Source organism: Trichosurus vulpecula, chromosome 3 (genome assembly GCF_011100635.1).
Source record: "Trichosurus vulpecula isolate mTriVul1 chromosome 3, mTriVul1.pri, whole genome shotgun sequence".
NCBI classification, from domain to species: Eukaryota; Metazoa; Chordata; class Mammalia; order Diprotodontia; family Phalangeridae; genus Trichosurus; species Trichosurus vulpecula.
The window spans coordinates 38,546,972-38,571,313 of NC_050575.1; the positions used below are offsets into that span (position 1 = coordinate 38,546,972).

Genomic DNA, 24,342 nt, shown 5'->3' on the forward strand with positions numbered 1-24,342 from the left:
AAGGAAGAAGGGAGAGAATTTGGAACTCGAAGTTCTAAAAACAAATGTTAAAAATTGTTTTTACATGCAACTGGGAAATTAAATATACAGGCAATGGGACATAGAAATCTATCTGGCCCTACAAGAAAGTAAGGAGGAAGGGGTTAAGGGGGTAGGGGAGTGGGATGATAGAAGGGAGGGCAGAGTGGGGAAAGGGGCAATCAGAATACACACTATCTTGGGATGAGGGTGGAGGGTAGAGATGGGGAGAAAATTTGTAACTCAAAATCTTGTGGAAATGAATGTTGAAAACTAAAAGTGAATAAATTTTTTAAAAATTAAAAGAAACAAAAATAAATTAAAAAAAAAACTTTTTAACCTAACTTTTAAAAAAATGTCCTTTTCCATTTGAGCAATTCTACTTTTTTATGGAGTTGTATTATTCAGTGGGTTTTTGTACCTTTTTTTTTGTTTGTTTTCCATTTGGCAAATTCTATTTTTTTGAGGAGTTATTTTCCTTTGGTAAATTTTTGAACATCTTTTTCTATTTTCTGCTCTTCCTTTACCATGCTGTTGACTCTTTTTTATTGTTTCTTTTGTGTAACTCTCATTTCTTTTATCTCTCTGATTTTTAAATATCCCTTTTTTCTCTTCCAGGTGTTCTTTTTAGGCCCGAGAACCCTTCAAAGTTTTCTTTGAGGTTTTCCATGTAGGCATTTTGACACTGTTGTCCTCTTCTTAGTTTTTGTTTTGATCTTCCCTGCCACTATGGTAACTTTTTATGGTAACCCAGTAACTTTTTACAGTAAGGTGCTTTTTTTGGTTTTATTTTGTTTTGTTAATTTTTTCAGCCTATTTTATGACTTTTAAAGTTGATTTCTCTTTCTGCAGTGCAGGGGACACTGTTCAAAGCTTCTTTCATTAGTGGCAGCAGGTCCTGGCCACTCACTTCCTTGGCTGAGCCCATGGGGGACTGGCCACTCACTTGTGGTCTTGTGGCCACAAGGGCCTGGCAGCTGTCCTGCTTCTCCACTGGGGTTGTGGGGGCCTAGTGGCTTGCCTGCTGCTATTCTAGAACCACAGGGGCCATTTCACTATCTTGACACTGCAAAGGGGTACCTGTTGCCTCACTTGCTGCTGTGCTAGAGGCATGTAGGGCATCAGTTGCTGAACTGTGCTGGACTTTGGGGCTTTTCTCTGGCTTGCTGGGATGCAGTCTGCTGTTGGATTGCCAGGACACCACCTACACTGGACTGCGCTCTCCTTTTACTTGAATGAGATGGACCTTTCCTGCCAACTTTCTATGTTGTCTTGGGCTGGAAAATTGTTTCTCCTTATCTTTTTGTTCATTCTGCTGCTCTGGAATTTATTTTGAGGCATAATTTTATAGTTGTTTGGAGGTGGATTTGGGAGAATACAGTTGTTCTTGCCTTATTCTGCCATCTTGGCTCCTGGAAGTCAATCAGTCTTTTGTAATACAATTTGATATCAGATACTGGTAGGTCTGCCCCCGCCATCATTTTTAATTTAATCTATTTTAAACTTAAATACTAAAACAAATACACAATAAGAAAAGAAAAAGAAATATATTATAAACTTAAATACAAATTAAGAAAAAAAAAAGCATTGCCATGTGCACAGCAGAATGTAAAAGGATTCAACATATATAGCAATAAATTTCCATTTCAAGGAAACCAATATAATATATACTGCACATTGTATTCCTAGCTGTCCATCTTTACTTTGCTTACTTGTAAGTTTTCTTTTGTTCTCTGCTGTGCACTTTTTACTTTGTTATTTTTCCCCCCTTCCTCTCCTCCCTCCCCCAAGAAAGTTACAATTGAGTGGCAATATATACATATACATATATAGATATATACATATACATATACATACACATACATACACTTACATATACATACACATACTTCAATATCTAAAATCACACTTATACAGGGTGTCCCTAAAGTCTGGACACATAGGCAAAAATGAATATTTCAAAATATTTGGAGTATTAACAGACTTTAGCCCTCTTGACTTCTTTTTTCTGGGGTATGCTAAAGGAGAAGGTGTACTCAACGAAAATCACAGATGCAACACACTTGATTGAATGCATAAAGAGTGAATGTGCTAAAATTGATAGCAGTGTGGAGTTATTGCATCAAGTTTATGTGACTCTTGCAAAGCACATCAACCTTTGCATCGCAAATGATGGAAATCATATTGAAGATGTTATTTGTTAATATTCCAATTAAACAAAATGTTGTTGAAAATTTCATTCATTTCATTTCTTGAAAATATGCATTTTTGCCTATGTGTCCAGACTTAAGAATACCCTGTATATAAATATATATAGTAAATATATATATATATATTTTGTATATATATATATATATATTTCATATATATATATATATATATATACATCCATATGTATCTATGTAAAACTGAACTATAGTTGTTTGTCCTCTGTTCCTCTTAGATTGTATAGTGTCTTCCTTCATAGGTCCAAGTCTTTCCATATTTTTCTAAGTCCGCCAACTCATCATTTACTATACTTCAGCAATATTCCAACTTCATAGTGTCTAGTTATTTTAAATAACTTAAAACAATATTTTTTGGAGGGGGAAAAGCAGGGCAATTGGAGTTAAGTGACTTTACCAAGGTCACACAGCTAGTGTGTCAAGTATCTGAGGCTGGATTTGAACTCAGGTCTTCCTGACTCCAGGGCCAGTACTCTACTCACTCTGCCACTCAGCTGACCTTAGTTTAAAACAATATTGATTAATATAGCTGACTTATAATGTAGTTTCTCTATTTTTCTCCTTTAATTAAATCTATTTAAGGTTTAGCTTTGTCTGAGATCAAGATTACTGTTTTTTCCCTAATAAATTCTACTCCTGATCTTTATTTTATGTTTGTGTGTATTTCCTATTTCCTACCCCTCCTGACTGCTCTACTTTACTTTTACTCACTACGTTGCCCTTGTAATACTGAGCATATCTACCCACCAAAGTTCTCTCCCTTATCATCTCCCCCACCCTAAAATCCCTCCCTTACCCCCTCCCCTTTTTATTTCTTTCTGAGTTTAGAAGACTTTAATGCCCTTCTACATATATATGTATTGTTCCCTCTTTAACCAAATTGTTATTTGATAGTAGGGTTCCAGAAGTCCCAGCCCTCTTCCTCCATCTAATTCCTCTGTGTCACTTTTTCCTTTCACACATAATTTGCATAAGATAATTCATCTTTTTATCTTTTCTTAGTTTACTTTTTAGTTTCACATCATACTGAACTCTACCCCAATCTTTCTTTCAAACTGCCCAATTACTGCTAACAATCTTAGACATAAGATTTACATTTCCTTGTATAAAAAGTAAACAGTATGTCCTTTTTGAGTCCCTTGTAATTAGTGTTTGATGTTGACCTTATATTTCTCTTGGATCTTGTGTGTCAAATTTCCTATTGATTTTATGTCTTTTTGCAACAAAGTCCTTAAAGTCTGACAATTCATTGAATATCCTTTTTTTTTCATTCAGGATTGTGCTTAACTTTGCAGGGTATGATACTTTTGGCCATAACCCAAGTTCTTTTGCTCTTTTATATGTAGTGTTCCAAAACCTGTGGTCTTTTAGTGTAGCAGCAGCTAGGTCTTGCATGATTCTAATTGTGGTTCTGCAATATTTGGATTGCTTTTTTCTTGTTGCTCATACTATTTTCTCATTGAGCTGAAGGTTTTGGAATATAGTTATAATATTCCTGTATTTTTTCTCATAGGATCTCTTTCAGTTGGTGATTGGTAGATTTTTGAAATTTCTACTTTCCCCTCTTTTTCTAATGCTTCAGGACAATTTTCCTTAATTATTTCTTGTATTATTTTATTAAGATTCTGTTTTTAATTGTAGCTTTCAGGTAGTCTAATTATTCTTGTGTTTTCTCTTCTTGATCTGTTTTTCAGATCAATTGTTTTTCTTATTAGATGTTTCACATTCTCCTCTATTTTTTAATTCTATTTTGTTTTATTATTAGTTGATCTCTTATAACTTCATTGGTTTTCCCTCGCCCAATTATAATTTTCAGGGAGTCATTTTCTTCCTTAAGATTCTGTATCTCTTTTTCTAGTTGGTTGACTTTCTTTTCATAATCTTCTTGGAGTTTTTTAAAATTGTTTTTATTTTTTAAAATTTTTTCCTCTGTCTCTCTCATTTGATGTTTAAGGTCTTTTTAAAGTTCTTTCATGAATTCTTTTTGGGTTGGTCACCATTTGATGTTACTCTCTGGGACAGAAGAGGCTTTTGTTTTTTGCTTTAATATCCTCCTTTGAAGATGCACCCCTGTATTCTCTATTCTTATAGTAACTTTCTATGGTTGGGTTCTTTCTCCTTTGCCTGCTCATTCTTTTTTTAAAATTTATATCGGCTTGTTATTCTAATCACGTTTAGTCCTGGAGCATGGATGATGGTGTCTGTGGCTTCAGATCCTCCTTCAGTTCTCCCCTCTGGCCTGGAACCAAAACTAAGAATTCCTCCCTCTTATAAGTGCCCACAGCCAGGGGCATCCCCACTGAATTGCTCCTCAACTCACTGGGCATGTGCTAGCTCCTGCTTGCTCAGGGTCATATCTCAGCAGCACAGCTAGGTCTGATGTTCCTTATCAGTAGAGGTCCCTTCAGTCTTTCCCTTCTCAGATGCCTGATGCCCCATGCTGTCCAAAAAGTGAAAATTCCTGCGACTTGGGCTGAGGATACCTCCCAACCCAGCTAGACCTAGGGCTATTTCAGCAGAACTGGCCTGGAGGTGTTTCCACTTCACAGGGACCAAATTTCAGAACTTCTCTGGTTGTTCCAGGAGGACCACTGTTTTGACCCAATTCTTGTTTATTTCTACCACTCTGTATTTTCCTGGGGTGTTATTTTGTCTTGTTTGTGGAAGAAATCTGGAGATTTTCAAATTTTCTGACCTACTCTGCCATTTTCCTAGAATCCTTCACCCCAACTTTTCTTGTTATTTTCCTAAAACTTTCTTGTCCTTTTGTTTCCTGCCAGGCTGTAATTCAAGTACCCTTCCATCTTTCACATTTTCCAACTCTGGTTTCCGAAAATAGTAATCCAATCATTACCATGATATTCCTCTCTCATATGTGTTGTCTTCTCTTACTTCAATGTAAACTCTTTGAAGGCAGGAATTGTTGTACTTATATTTGTATCCCCAAGGCTTAGTATAGTGCCTGGCACATAGCTGGCCATTAGTAAGCATTCTTTCATAAATTTTTCATTTATTAACTCTCTTGGAAGAGTTGCTCAAATTCCCTATAAACATCAGAATAAAATTCTAAAAATTCATCAGAATGAACAGTGATAAAGAAAGACAAAGAGAAAATGCTAGAAATTCCTCCATCTAGTCCAGAACTGTACAAAAAAACCTCCAGAATGCTGTGGAAACTCCAAGTGGAGACAGAAGAAGGAAAGTAGAAGGAAAAATGTGCAAATGTGCTGGATCCCACAGCCATTGTGAAGGTCAGAGTTATGCCTGATGTAGTTCTCTCCTCAAGCTTCTTCATAAGGCAAAGAGAAACCTATGTCCATGACAAAGCTGACCCCAGTCATCAGAGAAGACAAGGCCAAACCAATGACCAGAGCAGGACTCTCCCTCTATTGCATCCTCCTCTGGAGACAGGCACATGCTGGAATTTATCACAGGAGCCATGCTTTTACCACAGTGGGAGAAAAAGCCAGACAGACTAGTGCTTGACAGCACAGTGGATAGGCAGCCCCCATCCAAGCTACAGAAGAGCAACAACAAGATAAAGAATGAGAGCAGCACCTCAGTGAAAGTACTTGGGATCTCTAAGGAGGCTTGCTATTTGCATAATTTAAAATGTGTGAGTGGGCCCTGTCAGGATCATAGTAAGGAATGAAATTAGCTCTGAGTTAGCGTACAAGAAACAACCAGAGAAGGAGCTAAAAGATCTCAGTGGAGCCACCAGGACACTGAGACAAAACCCAGAAATTTATGCAAAAAGCGGAGTTTAATCTTATCCACTATACCCAGGGAAAAGTGGGGCTTGTCCCTAGAGTACAGAAGGGAGAAGAATCTGATCCAAAGAGAAAGCCTAAATTCAGAAACTGAGGCTGGATATATAAGTATAAATACATCTGAATTGAATATAATAAAGAAATATCTTGAATTACAAAACCTGGAAGGTCAACCAAGAAGAAAAGAATAACTCCACAACCAGACTAAGTTCGGATTCAGAGAAAAAAGTCTTCATCTCAGGGACCACCTAACAATACCTGAAAGAAAAGGAAAAAAGAGATACAATGTGTAACATTAAGTGAAATGACAGCTAGAGAGGAAAGATTGACAAGGACAATTTGTAGAGTAGAACATAGGGTGCTAAGCCTTACACAAAAACTGAACTTGAAAATTGTTCAAACAGAAAGCAATGCTTTCATCAGAAAATAAGAAATATTAAAATCCAATCAAAAGATTGAAAAGAATAGAAGAAAGAATGTCTGTGATCAAAATCAGTTCACCTGGAAAACAGATCAAGGAGAGGTAATCCAAGAATCACTAGGCTACCTCAAAATCTTTACCATAAAACAAGCTGGAATACAATATTTCAAGAAATCACAAATGACAGCTATCAAGGAGCAGAGCCAAGATGGTGGAGTAGGTGAATTTTCCCTTCTCTCTCCCCTTGAAAAAAAACAAACCTCTTTAGAACAGGTATAGAAAATATACCATATCTAATCCTGATCAGAAAATACAGGAAAATACATAGTGAGTCACTAGTTCAGCCCAGATTGGCACAAAAAGACAGAAAGGTCTATGGAGCCTGGAACAAGGTCAGGAGCATGGGCCATGTAGAACATTCCAGTACCCAGAGACTGTGCCCGAGAGGAAGACTAGATTCCAGTCTATATTGAAGCACAGGTGCAGGATGTGGGAACAGAAGCTATTGGCAAGTTTTTTGCTCACTACCCAGTTCTGAGTCATAGATCCAGGTCAGACTGAGGAAAGGACCTGGGTGAGAAGAGGTCACAGTCCTTAGCCTATAGCAAGGAGGAACTTTAGAATCAGTCAGTGGCTATGTGACTCAAACCCTAGAGCAGACTATTAGCTTTTCCAGATTCTAACCCAATCTGAAGCCTGCAGGGGAATAACCAGGGCTGGAATCCCATATCAAAAAGAAGTCTACAGTTCTGTAACTTTGAACCTACTGAACTTCCCAGCTGGCTGAGTGGTTAAGTCCACAGCAGTTTGCTGTTGCTCAGATGCATACCCAGTTAAGAAATTTGTACAGCTTTGGTGCCAGTGTGATACTCATATGGCTGCTATGAATATGCCAGTGTAGTTCTGAATGGCAAAATATAACAGATTCTCTCCATTGAAGGCAAAACCAAAACATTATTCAAAAGCAAAACTTATTCAAACACCAGAAAGCCAAATCCTAACACCAGAAAGCCAAATCTATCATAGCAACAAAGACATCTATACATGTTATCAATGCAGAGGGCACCACCATCCTTTCCTCTGTTAGGGCCTTCCCACAACAAAGGTGAAATCACTCCCCCTCTCACTCATGCTAGCTGCTGCTCTGTGTGTCTGTCTCTCCCAGCTCTGACTGCTCTGTCTCACTTCCTCTCAGTTCTGCTACACCCTTTCTCCTCTACCCCTTCCTGCTCCATCTGTTTGGCAAGCCCCTCCTACCATAGGCTCCATGTGACTCACACTTCCCTGTGACTCAGACCCATGTGCCTCAGACAGGTCACACGGGCCTATTAATGGATGGGAAGATCTTCAAATTGTATTAACATTACAAGAGCTCAGACCAAGAAGGCAGTGATCAGACTTTATCCCTGGATCAGAGTACTTTGGAGGTACTGAAAGTTTGCTGTTGCCCTGCCTTACCTGTCCATGAGATCCTGGATGAACACAGCATTCAATAACCCACAAAAAGAAGCGTCAGGACAAGATCAGATCTTCTCTCCAGAAGTGTGTAGGGCCTGGCCCTAATATAAAGTCCAAAGTCAGAAATTAGACTGGAAGAATGGAGAAATGAAAAAAGGATCACACACACACACACACACACACACACACACACACACACAGCTATTATGATGACAAGAAAACTCAAGACATAAGCACAAAGAAAAGATCTCATAGAAAAAAGAAAAGAAAAAGAAGAAAAGCCTTAATACACACACACACACACACACACACACACACAGCTGGGGAATATATTCAACTACAGTTCTTAGAAGAGATGAAGCAAGAGTTAAAAAATGTGTGTTTAATAAAATTAGAATGCTAAAGGGAAAAAATGGAAAAGAAATGAGAGCCATGGAAAAAAATAATTGAAAAAGAGAGTTAATAGCTTGGCAAAAGAGGTACAAAAATTTGTCCAAGTAGCAAACTTAGAATAGAACAAATAAAAGCTAATGACTTCAGGAGACAACAGGAAATTTTAAAATAAAGTGAAAAGATTTAAAAAATAGAAGAAAATATAAGATATCTTATATGAGACCAACTGACCTGGAAAACAGATTGAGGGGGGGAGAAAACTAAGAATAATTGTGCCACTTGGATGCCTTGGCCAATAAATACATATATACATATGTACATACATACATAAATAGATGAAAAAATAGCCTAGACATTAAAGAAAACTGTCCAGATCTCTTAGAGAGCAAAGTGAAAATAGAATCCATTAGATACTTTTTGAAGGAAATCACAAAATGAAAATTCCCAGCAATGTTACAGACAGAATCTAGGTCTTCCAGTTCAAAGAAAAAATGCTATAAGCAGTCAGAAAGACAATTCAAGTAATGAAGATCCACAGTCAGGATGACATATAATTTCATAGTCACCACTGAAAAAGAATACGGAGCTTACAATACAATATTCCAGAAGATCACAAAAAGCTTGGTTTACCAAGAATAACTTAACCAGAAAAAAAAACATCCTACAGGGGAAAAAATTGACCTTTAAAGGAATAAAGGAATTCCAATCATTGCTTATAAAAGGCTAACACTGAGTAGAATCTTTGAAATGTAAGTACATGGGTCAAGAGAAGCATAGTTAAGTACATTTAATCAATTGTTAGGGCCTATAGGATGATATATTGATTATAATAGGTATAGAAGTAACAAATGTCCCCTTAGAACCATAATGCCTTTAAAGGTCATAGAGAAAATTAAATAAATCCAACAGAGGGTCTAAAAATCAGTATGCATTTTTAATGGTCATTGGAGAATAAGGAAATGGGAAGGAAAGGGAAATATAGTAGCGCGGAAGGAGGAGGGTAAGCAGGAACTTATTATTTTATTTAATAAAGGTTCCTGAGATGAAAAACATATTTTATATATACAAAGAAAAATATTTGGGCATAGAAATACAGTAGGGACATAGAGGAAGGAAGTGGAGATTAAGAAGGAGGTCAGAATAGATAAAAGGAATAGTCACAAATAAAATTATTTCAAATACCAAAATTTGAAGCATGGAAGAAGTTAAAATGAAAGAAGGATTACAAACTTGTAAGGAGGTGTATAGGATGGAGCAGAGAATAAAGATAATGAAGAAGAAGAAAAGATCATTTAAATTATAGATCTTTTGTTGCTGTTCAATCAGTTTTCAACCATGTCTAACTCTTTGTGAGCCCATTTGCATTTCCTTAGCAAAGATACTGGAGTGGTTTGCCATTTCCTTTTCTAGCTCATTTTACAGATCAGGAAACTGAGGCAAACAAGGTTAAGTGACTTGATTTGCCCAGGGTCACACAGCTAGTATCTGAGGCTAGATTTGACATCAGGTTTTCCTGATTCCAGGACTAGCACTCTATCCGTTGCCCCTTGTGTCACCTAGCTTTCCCTATAGATCATTAGTGTTAAGCAAACTTCTCTTATAAAATATTTTTTGTAAAGAGATGGTGACGAGAAAAGAGGAAAAAATACAATAGGACAGAGGGAAATACACAGCAATCACAACTATGAATGTAAACAGGATTAAATAGTACATAAAATTGAAAAAGATAGCAGAGATCTTAAATTACTCTTTCCAGAGACAGATAAATCTAACATAATTATGAACAAAAAAGAAATTAATTACCTGAAAAGAACTTTAGAAAAGTTAGAGATGGTAGCTCTCCGGGAACTAATAAATAAGAGTAGAAAATGTTTACATAATTTTTAGTTTAGAATGGCACATTTACAGAAAATGACCATATCAGAAGTACAAAAACCTCACAAATACAAAACGTGGAAATATTAAGCACATTTTAATGACCACAATTCATTAAAATTACATTCAATAAAGATCCTTTGAGAAAGAATTAAAACTTTATTGGACACAACATAATTTAATACTAATTCCTTGGTCAAAAACTAAATCATAAAAGTTATAGAACATTTCATCAAATAAAATAGCCACAAAGAGAACATATACCACAACTTTTGGGGTTCAGATAAAGTATGCTTAAAGGAAAATGTATGTCTCTAAATATGTTCATCAAAAAAAATAAAAAGAACTGAGAATGCAACTTAAAGAAAACAACTAGAAAAGCCACAAATAGTAATTCTAAGTAAACACCCAAATCAAATCTTAAAAATCAAATACTAGATTTTTAAAATTGACATAAAAATTGAATCAATAAATAAAAGTATGAAGTGGTTTTTAAACTTACAAAATAGTGAACTTCTAAATAAGAAGACAAAAATTTTATGATAAAAATGAAAAAAGCCAATTCATTACAAATGATGATGAGATAAAAGAAACTATCAGAAATTAATTTACCCAATTACATATTAGTAAAACTGTTCATTTAGATAACATAGATGAATATCTATAAAACTATGACATGCTTAAATTTACCAGAATATGAAATAGGTTATTTAAATAACTGAATATCAGAAAATAATTGAAAAAAACATTAATGGACACCCCCCTCCCAAGTACCATATGTATTTTCACATGAATCCTATCAAATATTTGAAGAATTAATAATTACATTATTACATAAACTGTTTGTAAAAATGTAAAAGTAGGAAGGTATTCTTCCAAACCTTAAGATATAGATATGGTCTCAACACTTAAACCAGAAAGATACAAAGCAGAGAAACAAAAATATAGATCAATATCCCTAATGAATGAACATTAGCACCTATTTTTAAATCAGATATTATCAAAGTCTACAACATAGCAAAAATAGTATAAACTATGACCATGATTTTTGTATTTGATATTGGAGGTAATCCAGAATTATTGGGACTTTTTAGGCAGGGAAGTGACATGGTCAGATCTGAGCTTTGGCATTTGTGTGGAGGGTATAGTGGAGTGGGGAGAAAAAAGAAAGGGAGACCAACTAACAGACTATCTCAAAGTCTTTCAGTGAGATGAGGGTCTCACCAGGGTGGTTGCCATGTGACTATAGAGAAGATGTATAGGAGAGGTATTGTAGAAAAAAATGACTTGGCAATAGATTGAGGACTGAGTACACTGAGGTCAGGAGACTGGTTGACAGAGAGGATGCTAGTGGTTCTTTCAGTGGTGATGGGCAAGTTGGAAAGAGGAGAGAATTTGGAGGAAAAGATAATGAATTTTGTTTAATACATGTTGTTTGACAATAGAGGTCTATCACAAGTGGGCCTAATAACAGCACCTTGTTAATTTAATTGGGAGTCCAAATTAGGCACTTACAAGTCATTGAACAACTGTTAACAAAAGGTTTACACAGCAAAGATATGCAAGAGGTCCCCAAAAGTGGATCTCTCATGATTGCTGTTTAGGCATCTATGTTCAGGAAAAGAAATGCAAAGTGAAAGATGCAGGCAGAAATCCAAGACTCAGGCTTAGGCTCGTATAGGTATCACATTTGTTCAAAGCCACCATAATTTCAAAGTGATGGAGCAGGGGGAAAAGAATCTCCCTTATGATAGATAATTTGGTGTAGTAGGAAGAGTACTTGACTTGAAGTCAGCAATGCTTATGTACAAATCCTTCCTCTGACATTAGCTTGATGACCATGGGAAATCAATTAATCTCTCTATCTCAGCTTCCTTTTCTATAAAAGGAGAGAGTGGGCTAGGTGGCTGTTAAGAGTCCTTCCATCTCTAACTATATTGCTCTATGATCCTTCCTCCTTGAATCCCCCTATTGAAAGTTCTAGGGAAGAGTTTCAAGGCACACATCCAAGAGGGAAGAACAGAGATCACCAGTGGGTCATCTTCAAATTTTATTAGTCTGGGGAATTAGGACTTAAATCATTGGTTTAGCTTCTTTACTAGGGATTTTCTTAATGGTCTAATTGTCCTAAAGTTAAGCCATCCTTTCATCCCTGGTATGAATTTACCCTGCTTAGAGTGAATTACTTTCTGATTATATGGCTTATAACATGAAGGCAGAATTCATGATTTCAAAGAAAACCATGAATATGCCTGAATGGTTCAGAATCACAGGATATAAGAAATTCTCTAAGTAGAAGTGTAATAAGGAGTGTAATATCAATTAAGTTGGGTGTCTTTGATTGAGTCTTATTAGTTGATAAGCCCCAGGCCCAAACCCCTATGAGGTTCTAAGCCTATGTGGGCGTGAAGCCCTCAGGGTCCTAAGGGGAGTTGCTAAGACTAGAGCCAATAATAAGTGCTTAAGTTCTGGTCACTAAGATGGTGTTTGATGATGGCTAAAGAGTGCATAAAAAGAGAAAACAGAGCTACATGCTTAGGGCTCCCCCTCTTGGCTGTGTGCTGATGTGGAGACTCTGGGCAGCTGTAGTTAAGAGCCCTCCAGTTTGTAAACCCGGATGTTTGTACTTTGTTAAATTCTGGAAACTATGAATTGAGATTTGAATCAAACAAAGTCTATCTGTTGGTGTTTGTAATTTGTTTGTATTTGTTCTGAAGTTCAGGGTGCTGGCTTTTCCCCTGAGCTGAGTGAATGATATTTGTATTTTGGATTAAAGTAAGATTGTTAACCCCTTAATGCTGCTTTCCTTAGTAAAGCAGATCAAAAGAATCTGGGCTTACAGCATTCTTGTTGTTGGGCTTGTGTTGGTTTTTCATCCCCACAGCAGCTGCTAGCTGAATTGTTGAAACAAATGGCATAGTGGTGGCAGGATCTGCATTTTAAAAGCAAAGTATGGCATTTTGGGGTCCTGGGGTGGTTGAATATTTCCCAGTTTTTGGATTACTCTTTGTACTTGGGGTGGCTATGGTTCTTTGGAGCCCCAGGAGCAACAAAGCACTGAAGGAAAACATGCTGGTGGAAGTGGGAGATAATCCAGGAGATAATCCCTCCTTCCCTCTCCCCACACTCCGGAAGAGACTGGCTGGAGCAAAGGCTGTGGGAGAAAAAGCCCAAGCATGGGGGAGGGTTGGATGGCTGGAGTGAGAGCTTGAGATGATAAGCCTGGCTCTGGAGGACTGTGCTGAAAGGGTGAATGTTTTGAGATCATATTGTATGTGGAGTTTTGAAACATGAGCCAAGAACTGCCTTTGTACAGACTAGAGAGAAAAATCAGAGAATGGCCTTCCTGCAGATTTGGCAGGAACAGCTGGTGAGGAGACAGAAGAAGTGGACAGTGGCAGCTGACATATTGACCCAGACAGAGCAGAAGACTGCCTGCATGAGAACTTTGGTGAGGTGAGTGCAAAGATGGAGAACTGCCTATATCAAGATCTAGATTCCCGCAGAAGCCAGGAGAGACCAGCCAGAGCTAGATGACCAGGAACCCAGGGGCTTGGAATTCAGCTCTGGGGCAAAGAAACTTTGCAGCAAGGAGACAAGTGTGCCTTTTTTGTGGCCTCCCCAGGGCCTGTTTGGGACCCAGGAGGGAGGGGTGGATTTGTTTATGGTTGGGTGGGAGAAGTGCCTTGGACCACCAGGGACCCCACCCTGTTGATTTTGTTTCCCAGCCACCCCTCAGAACTTGGAAGCAGCAATTGGAACAGCATGGAGAGGACAGACACCCAACAGAACTTTGTTTGGACTTTTCTTTGAATTGGGACTTTGGGTACCAAGAGGAAGCCTGCAACTGCAATGTGGGGAGAAGGAGACATCCCCAAGAGAACTTTATTTGGACGTTTTTGTTCTCATTGGGACATTGCTAATTAAAGCATGCCCTTGACTGAGGGTATTGGGAGGAAACTTGCAAGGCAGTGTGGGGAGAAAGACCACCCTCAAGAAGTACTTTATTTGGACACTGTGTATTAGCTAAAGAGATTAACTTGCTGGGACCTAGGGTTGGATCATGTTTGTATTGTAAACAAGAATGACACTGAATGATCTGTTTTGTTTTGTTGTGAATGATATGTTTTAGTTTCCTGCTTGATTGGATCACAATGTATAACACTTCTATTTGTTCCAGGATCCATGGCCATTTATTTTAGATTTTTGTTGGACCATGAAACCTGAAAGGGGTGGAGGTTTTTCACCCTCACAGCAGCTGCTAGCTGAATTGATGAAACAAAGCTGTAGTCTCCTTATAAGTACTACATTTACACTTTTACACCAAGAATCATTCTTAAAATTAGTCTGTAGTTCTTCTGGGGGGGGGGGGGGCGGGTATGTCTCTCTGGTTTGGATATTAGGACTATATTTGTCTTATAAAAATTATTTGCTAGAGTGCTTACGTCTCTCTTTTTGAGATTATTTTTGTAACAGGCATTAATTATTCCTTGAATACTTGATAAAATCCACTCATAAAACATTGTAGTTGAGAATTCTCTCCCTTCATTCTCTTGGTAGTTCAGAATCACAGAAGTTTAGAGCTGGAAGGGATGTCAGTGGTCATCTAGTCTGACACACTACAATATACATGATGAGCCATTTTCCAGCCTGTACTTGAAAACCTCCAAGGAGTGGGAACCCATTACTTCTGTAGTTATCAAACGATACTTTACTTACTCCTGGTTCTTACTTCTAGGGCTGAACAGAACAAATCTTATAACTTCTCCACATGACAGCCTTCAAAATATCCAAGGAACTATAATATTCCCTCTAAATTTTCATCCTCCAGGATGAGTATGTCCAATTCCTTTTCATATGACCTAGACTTAAGACCCTTCACTATCTCATTTGTCCTCTGGACACTCTCTAGCTTAATTTTCTTCATAAATATAGTGCCTATAACTGAACACTATGCTTCATTTGAGGTCTGAAAGGGCAGACAGAGTACAGTAGGATTACAACTTTCCTGCTTCTGGAAACTATGCCTCTGTTAATACAGCCGAAGATAGCATCAGCTGTTTTTTTTTTTTTTGCCTGCTTCATCATACTCTTGACTCATATTGAGTTTGCAGTCCTCTATCCCTCCCCCCAGATCCTTTCCAGAGCAACTGCTGTCCAGCCATGTTTCCCCTGTCTTATATTTGTGTAGTTAAATTTTTGTATCCAAATGTGAGACTTCACTTTTGTCCCCATTATATTTTATTGATTTTATCTCAATGTTCTTGCTTCTCAAGATCCTTTTGGATCCTGATTCTGTGATCCTGTCCACTGTGCTAGCTATCTCTCCCAGTTTTGTGTCATCTGCAAAACTGACCATGACTTTATTCAGGTCATTGATAAAAATGTGAAAAAGTGCTCACTTAAGCAGCACATGTACAAAAATTGAAACGAGACAAGAAGATTAGCTTGCCCCTGCAAAAGAATAACATTCAAACTCATCAAGCATTCAGTATTTTCACAACTAATATTAGAAGTGAAATAGTTACCTGGGAAAAAATCTTTGCAGCAAGTTTCTCTGATAAAGGTTTAATTTCAAATATAGAAGGAACTAATTCAAATTTATTAGAATAAGAGACATTGCTCAATTGACAAATGGTTAGAGAATATGAGCAGGCAGCTCTCAAGGAAAGAAATCCAGTCTGTCTATGACCACATAAAAATATTCCAAATCACTGATAATTATAAAATGGAAATAAAAGCAACTCTGAGATTCAACTATTTGATCATCAAAGTTGGTGAAAAAAAGAAGAATGACAAATGTTGAAAACAAGGTTGAAACCATAGGAAAACAGGTACATCCCTATTGATGGAGCAATAGTACAGTCATTCTGGAAAAGAAATTTCAACTATTCCTCTGAAATTTACTCAGCTGTATATGGCCTTTGACCCACTGGTACCACTGCTAGGCCTACATCCCAAAGAGATCGGAAAAGAGGAAAAGTTCCACATATTAAAAAGCAGTTCTTTTTGTGGTGGCAAAGAACTTGAAAGTGAGGGCGTGCCCATCAATTACAAAAACAGTGAAAAGAATTATGATATATTATGCTAGAAGAAATGACAAAAGAGAAACTCGAGGGCAAGGGAGAGACAGGGAGAGAGACACACACACAGAGAGACAGAGACAGGGAGACAGAGATTAAGAAACATTGACAGAGATAAAAGGAAACAGAGGAAGCAATGGACACAAAATATGTAGGGTCACAAGTTATTTTCTCAACCATATATAATATATATGTACATATATAATATATATATATTACATATATGTATATATATACATATATATATATACATATTCCATGTGACTTTCATATACCCAGATTGTAGTATTTCTTAGCATCTTACTTGGCATTCACTACCTTGACAATTTGCATTTGAAATAGTGTCTAAATGGTTGGGGCAAGATTTGGTTGGTTTCAGAAGTGGACTTTGCCACATTGAGCCATATTCCTGTAGCCTGGAGGCTACTTTCAGCATTGGACTGTATCCATATAATAAGGTTAGGCTGAGTCTTGTAATGCTAAAACTACTAATAATTAGAGTTTCCAAGGGTGGCAAATACCTACCTTCTCTCCCCTGCCCTGGAAAAGTACAAAGAATGCAGTTTACCCCCCTTCTCATAACTCTAGGCAAATGCTTGATTACCCTCTGGGAGCAATCCAAGCCTAACTATTGCCAAGTGTTTGCTTTTCATGGGGCTGCCCTTAAAGAAACCATTTGGAAATGTAAGGCATAGAAAACTACTAATTGTCAAACAGGAGCTAAAGAGAATCCTGGAGGTGAGCGTTGTGCTTCTGGTTTCCATATTTGAAGAGAGTATCACCCCTACCTAAATCATGGAAAAGAAGAGAAAATAAGAGGATGCTTGAACTGTGCTCTGCAAACCAAGTGGAACAGCAGCACTAGATGTACAATGCAGCACTGTTTGTCCAAGGGTCTCAGAGAACAGCCTAAAATCTCTGAATAAATAGAGTGTTGGCTGATATGGTGCCAGTGGGAAGGCCTTTAAAAAGCTATGCCATGAGTCCCTGGCCCAACAGAGCCAAAATGGAGAAACTGCAATTACTAAAGCATTTTTTCTCTACATAGCCAACTACTTAGTAAAGTTAGCTGAAGTTTGCATCTAGGAGTGTGCTAATTGTGTCCCAGTGGGTGAACCACCTTCTAAAAGAAATGGGTAGAGGCTAGGGTGCTTGGAGGCAAGGTCTAGGAGTATGGGTCCCAGGGGGTTAGGGGGATCAAGTCAACTCCTTAAGAGAGATGTATCCAGAATTTCAGGCAGTTTTTCAGGGATCAAACTGTCACACTTAGTTACAGAGAAATTGAAATGATGTCTTCAGAACGCTCCACTTGAATGTACTCGAAGTGTTGTTTACAGAAAGTTGGAAAACTGAAATAATGTGGTATTAAGGTGAGTCATTCAGGTAATCAGTTATAAAATATTTCATGGGGTAAGGCATAAGTTGAGCCAACTTCTCTCATTTTAAAACTATAGAGCTTTCCTTGGGAGACTTCAGAGGAAGTCTATGGCCCTGCCAAGGATTTATCTGAAATATATGATTCAAATCTTATCATTCACATCTTTAAAAGAACAACTTAATTACATGTTTTCCTCTTGAAGTCTTGTTTTAAGATTTTAGTGCCAAATTCCTTGATAACATTTTATTTGGAGTACTTCAGTACCTATGCAGTGGAAATTTCTCATAGCAGTCATGATTTTCAGGGCAAAAAGCTTCACAATTTATTGCCAAGGATATGTATCCTTACAGATTTACAATTTTCCGGTTTCAGTGCATGGAAGCAATTTGATCCCACTTCATTTGTGCTGATGCCATTTCATTATATTCAAATTCAGTCTGTTTGGTTTCCATGCAAAAATTCAGTGGGAGCTTCTCCTCCTCATGAATATGGAAAGTCATTTAGAGCTGAATATGCTTCGTTTGTTTATTTGTCTTGGTAGTAATTAAAATGACAATTATGTCCATACTTCCCAAAGAATATGTGTTGGATAGAAGTTCCGCAGCCAATGACAAGTATTACAAATCCACATTGAAGGTTTTGATTTTATGAAAAGTTTATCTTTTAATCCCTTTTTGAGACTTGTTATCAGTATGTTTGTATTACTTTTTAGGCTGTGAATTGAATTCAGTTATATAACAGTGGTGTCTTTAATTGTGCTTTCAGATGTTATAAATAGCCAAAGAATGCCAAAGATTTGCATTGACATTTTAATATGCTGTCACTTTAAGATACTACACAGAGTGTGAACAGAGCACAGGGCACTTTAAGCAGGTGTGTCTAATTGTTTCTTCAAGTAGCTATGTCATAGTTAGCTAAAGATGTAGGTCCTGGAGAGGGCGTATGGGTGCTGAAGCCCACTAACCAGGTTTGCCTTTTCCTGCTGGTAAAAACAAATTGGACTGTGTAATTGATTTCAGAGTGTATGAGAGTGAGTGTATGGGAATGAGTGTAGCTTTTATGTTGGCTTTGAGTTTAGACTACGTCTTTTTCTCGTTATATTTTGTCCCTCAGGAATGGCTGCTCCGTGGGCATCTAGAAGAGAGAGTATGAAGTATGTTCATTTAGATCAGCAATGAGTGTGTTTCTAATACTTTTTGGTATTAGTCTGGGACTGCAAAAATTATTGGGGTGGGGTGGTGGAGGCAGGCAGATATATTTTTTTATTGAAAAAATGTGTAACAGTGTTTTCATTAAGTCTTCCAAATATTTAATATGCTTGGTAGTTTTCCAGAGGACCATGTTCATTATTTAGGAATTAGGGAAACCTCTATAAAGGAATAGATATGTCCCAGGGAAAAGGCTTTATGTGTTCATCAAAAGTTGCTGGCAAGTAAGCAAGCAAACATCCGTGTTTATAATGCAACTTTTCACAGGGTTCTGGGGACTGTTATTAACAAGTCATAGTGGCCTCTTAACTATTCATTTTGGAGAATATGTATTAAAATGTAATACATTTTAAAAGGGTAGGTGATGCTGTGTTTAGAAATACCTGAATTTTATAGCACTGAACATTTTCATTTTTAGCATTTACTAGTTTACGCCTTTTGTACAATGCACCAATTTATTCCACAAGCATCCACATCAACTGATTAAGTCTGCTGGCACCTGAATAGTGTTTTATTAATAAATAAATGAAATCATTTATTAAAAAAATTCCAGCCTATCAATACATCTTCTACTGTAACTATATAAAAAGCTCTTGTTCTCCAAAAATGACAATGGTTTGTAGTTCAAGAATATTTCAAAGCATATTGTCCTACTGATTTATTAAATGCTCTCTGTTTAATTGCTGAAAATCATTGGTATCAACTTGTTAGCAAGGCTTTAGTTAAGGTAAAAAGAATTCTAATCATTTTGCTCAGAATTGTCTCCAGCTGTGTTATTTTCCGGTCCTTGGTTTAACAGAAGCTGACCAAAGTTTGTCTTAATTATCTGCTTCTTTTTCCAAAGTCAATGAAATTAGGAGGCTTGGACCCCCAAGAAATCATGTGACAGTTATACCTTCCAATTTGGTTTTTTATATAAATTGTTTAGTTTTCATCAAAGAACATTTATTAAAGAATCTAGAGCCCTTGAGCATCTGGCAGCTGATTCAAAATAGTAGCAATAAGTTACTCTTTAAATGAATACTTTAAACAATTCTCTATACTCTGTAAACCTATCCATGTCTCTGATATGATTTGAAGGGATTGAAAGAAATCATTGTTATTATCATCACCTACTTCACCATCATTATTACAGTGGATGAATCATATAATTGATTCAATGATACTTGCTATAACGTCTGTGAATGTTCTCTGGCTGATACATGAACATTGAAATTCATGCATTTTAAAGTACAGAGAACTGTGAAGTACATAGAATATAATCAAGGTAAATATTTAATTATAAAATGCATGCTGGGTGTATTGATAGCCTTTCTATCTGAAATAGTAGAAAGCCTTATATCATAGTTGTAATCAGGTACTTTGATTTAGCGATTTATATACTTTATAGTGCTATAAAACTGCTAATTAGCATTATTATCATCATGAATTATATTATTATTAATATCAACTTAATGGATTTATGACTTCTTTGGATGACTGGGCAGTACAACTAGTCTAGTTAAATGATGCATTAAAAGGAATGAATTATCCATCAAATTTTCAAGATTTTTTGTATAGTTGAGCATGATGGAGAATACATACTTTCTAAAGGAATGGACAACAAAGCACGCTTTTAGCTTTTATATTTTTTGGATTTAGCAGCAACATTGCTTTCTGGGATCCATGAAATTTTCTCTAATCATGACCATAGTTCTTTTTATTCTACCAAATATCTTACTATGTATATCCAATATTAATTATTGGTGATAAGAGCACATACACATGCAAGTTCCATTGAGCCTGTTCCACTTCCAGCAAAAATATCTCCCCACACCATAAGATGGAGAGGGTGTATGGGTGCTGAAGCTGAGATGAGCTGTTGAAAACTCTTCTAAGATTCATCAGAATTTTTTCTAATGTTAGCTTGACTCAATTTTAGAAATTGTAAGATATCTAAAGATTGTATTTCCTAATTGTCAGCCATTAATTAAAATGAGCTGAATAAACTGACAAGAGGTGGTTGGTAGCTAATTCTCACCTTCTTTCCTTTTAGAATGGCATTTGATAAGAGAATTTTCATTCCTCTCTCTTTAAAGTATTTGTATTGACATCTGTTTATTTTTTTATAATGTAAGTGTGAATTTTTGGAGCATAAAATATATATAAACCAATTTGACTAGTACATTGCTAGTTCTGTGCTCGAAATATCGCTGAAAGTAACCTGCAAAGATTATTCTGACCCAAGGATATTTAAGCCTCTTTGTGGAGAGAGTAAGTCACCTCAGTTCTTGCTTCCTCTCATTTTGTCTGATTTGGACCCTTACATATAGTTCTAGTTCAACCAAAAGACACAAAGCTCATGGACCTGAAATCATCATAGAATAATCACACATGTTCCGAAATGGAGAGTAGGACCATTCTCTGATTCATTGTCAGAAGTAGTCTTACTTAGCCTTGATGTGGGTATGCAACAGTGAGAGCATTCTGGGAAGGATGGGGCTCCTAGGGTACAGTTCCCTGTTATGTTTTTCTCTTTAAAAATTTGATGTCCTCGGCAAATCAGAGTGCATTTTGGACACATTGTCTATATACACAATCAGAATAGTCTCCTGGGGTTCTAGATAGGTATAAACATTGTCCTTTCACTTGTTTTCTCAGTGCCACATAGGGAGGAGTCTCAAAATAATCAACATGTCATAGATCTTATGTAGTGTATATACCTATACATGTAAAAGTAAAAGTCACAATTATCCCCAAATGTAGATTTGGCAAACAACTTTTTGCAAAGTTTATCAGAGATTACTGCTTACTTACAACTTGTAAAATACCTGTCTTGGTGAGGAAAATGACCTTCCTCAACCTAAAGACAAAACAAAAAAAGAAAAAAAAAGAAAAACAAATACTAGCTACACAGAAATAAAGTTTAAAAAAATCACACACAAAGAAACTTAGCTTTCTATCTTAGAAGGAATCTTGATCCTTCCAGAGCTTCCTGGACCATGTGGAGTTGTTCCTGAAAGGATCTAGTTTCTATGGTCAGTTTGCAGTCACTCCTTTAACCTCAGGGAAAAACCAAACCTTGGTGCTTGCAAACTGACAATGGAGGTGGTAGGCATATAAAAGTACTCAAGACCCATCTTCATACACTGAGTTCAATGCTATAGAATTTCTCTGCTTTCCTGAAACAAAATAGGGCACCCAACTTTTTCTCCAAGGATCCATGGAGAAACACACAAGGAATCTAATTGGATTCTTTATCCAGTATCCCTTTCCATATAGAGCACAATAAAACCTTCTGGGCTACATATACCTCATTAGAACAAACAGGTTAACTTAAAAGCAGAAAAGACTACAAAGAAGTATGAGGCTCCCAAAAGACATTATGAACTTAGCATTGGTTAGTATGGGTTCCTAGGTTGGGAGACATACTTATTCTATGGACATATAGATCTCTCAATAAAAGAAGAAGTGTAAAAAGTTGAAGAAAAATTACATTTATTTGATAGGCACCATTGCCTCAGAGCCACAATATCACTACTTATAATGGATTCACTAGCATAGTAGTTATTAGTATTAAAACATTCAATCGTACTCAAGTTCTCTCAAAGAAACTGTTCTAAACATATGGAAACACACTGGGAAAACTAATTATGCAATTACAATTTAAAATAAAAAAGAATTTTCTTTTTTAATTTTTACCAAATTTTCTTTAATGAATACTTTAAACTGCGGTATCCAATGAGGGGATTAGAATAATTGTCTTCTGAAGTTTCTTCCAGATCTGAACTATGATATATGGTCCAGGGTACATAGTAGGCAGTTAATAAGTGCTCATTGTTCGATTGACAAAATATGAAAATATACACAACTGTCAGAGTTGTCTATCACCACAGGTTCTCTTCAGTGAAATCTGTATTAATTTAATTCATTCAGTTCAACCAATGTTTATTAAATGCTCACTAAAACATTCAGTTTCAACATTCTAAAAGCGTAAATACATGAAACCTTCTGTAAGTACCTTGCACCGATAAACTTACAGCGTTCCCCAAACTAAAAACAAGAAACATGTGTTATACATACTTCCATTTGACACTGATAATTTATAATAAAGAAGTCCATTGACCATTAGAGGTCATGAAGACATTTGTCACATGGTCCCCAAGAAAAAGACAGTGCTGTGTTCAGGATCCTGGGGAATTAAATTTACCCCATACCTAAATGTTGTTAGTAGATTGATGGGAATGTTTTCAACGGAAAGATGAAGAAACTATGACAATAATCCATACCCCTAAGGTCACATGTCTATTTAGTGGTAAAATACACGTTTAAATCCATATCACCTAATTTGCAGTGCAGTTCTCTTTTAATTAATGATGATGATGATAATTATTAATAATAATAATAATACTGAAAGCATTTATATCATACTATTATGGGCACTGTACTTCCATACTTTCACAAATATCATGTTCACTTTATCTTCATAACAATCCTACAAGGAAAGTGTTATTTTTATTCCTATGTTACAGTTAAAGAAACTGACACAAAGAGAGGTTAAGTGATATGTTCAGTCTGGATTTGAACTCAGGATTTCCTAACTCCAGGCCTAGAGCTCTGTGCCCTCTGTGCACTAGATGTGATTCCACAACAAAGGGTATTCTAGTTCTTTATTTATAACTGCCTACTCAATATGGGAGGCAGTGTAGTAGAGTAGAAAGAGGACTGACTGTCAAGAAGATCTGGGTTCAAATTCCATCCCTCGTGCTTGCTACTTATGACTTTAGGTAAATCATTTAACCTCTTTGGCATCAGTTTCCTTATCTATTAAATGAATGGGTTGCGATGGAAGTCATCTGATGTCCTTTCTAAATTTTACCATCTATGATTCTGTGATTTCTGTCCATGGGTTCAATTACCAGCACTCTGCAGTTGACTTCCAGATCTACATATCTGAATTCAAGTCCCACATCAGTCCTGCAACAAGCATTTATTAAGTGTCTCCTAAGTGCCAGCACTAGAAATACCAAGACAAAAGTGAAACAATCCTCGCTCTTAAAGAGTTTACTTTCTATTGGGCAAGACATAGTAACATGTACATATGTAGTCATATACAAAATTAATACAAAGACGTTTTTGAGGGGGCAAGCACTAGCAACTGGGGCCAGAGTAGGTGGGTGGGAAGGGAATCAGGAAAGGCTCTATATAGAAGGTGCAATTTGATCTAAGTTGTACAGAAGATTAGGGATTCTAAGAGGCAGCGGTACATTCTGAGTATGGGGGACAGCTAATGCAAAGGCGTAGAGACGGGACCTGTTTGCCTATGCAATAGAGCTCATGAAAGGGAGTGATGTATAAGTTTAGAAGGTATGTTGGGGTTGGCATGTGAAAACACTTGTAACATATATTCCATAGAACACATGTGTGTGTGAGTATAATACTCCAGTATTAAAATTTGTGATATTCATCTGTTGAGGAGTTCATATCTAGACAACTCAAATTGTATGTCACCTATTCAGTTAAAACCCAACGTG

At 36.7% G+C, this 24,342-nt stretch overlaps 1 protein-coding gene and 1 non-coding gene across 2 annotated transcripts in view; both read left to right on the plus strand.

Moving 5' to 3' along the window:
- The window catches only part of SLC25A21 (solute carrier family 25 member 21), a 765,710-nt gene that overhangs the window by 459,787 nt on the left and 281,581 nt on the right, over positions 1 to 24,342 (plus strand). The gene's annotated exons all lie outside the window — the stretch shown is intronic.
- Positions 15,555 to 15,659, plus strand: LOC118845143. The gene has a single exon (XR_005010022.1). It is a non-coding gene; the product is annotated as a U6 spliceosomal RNA (small nuclear RNA).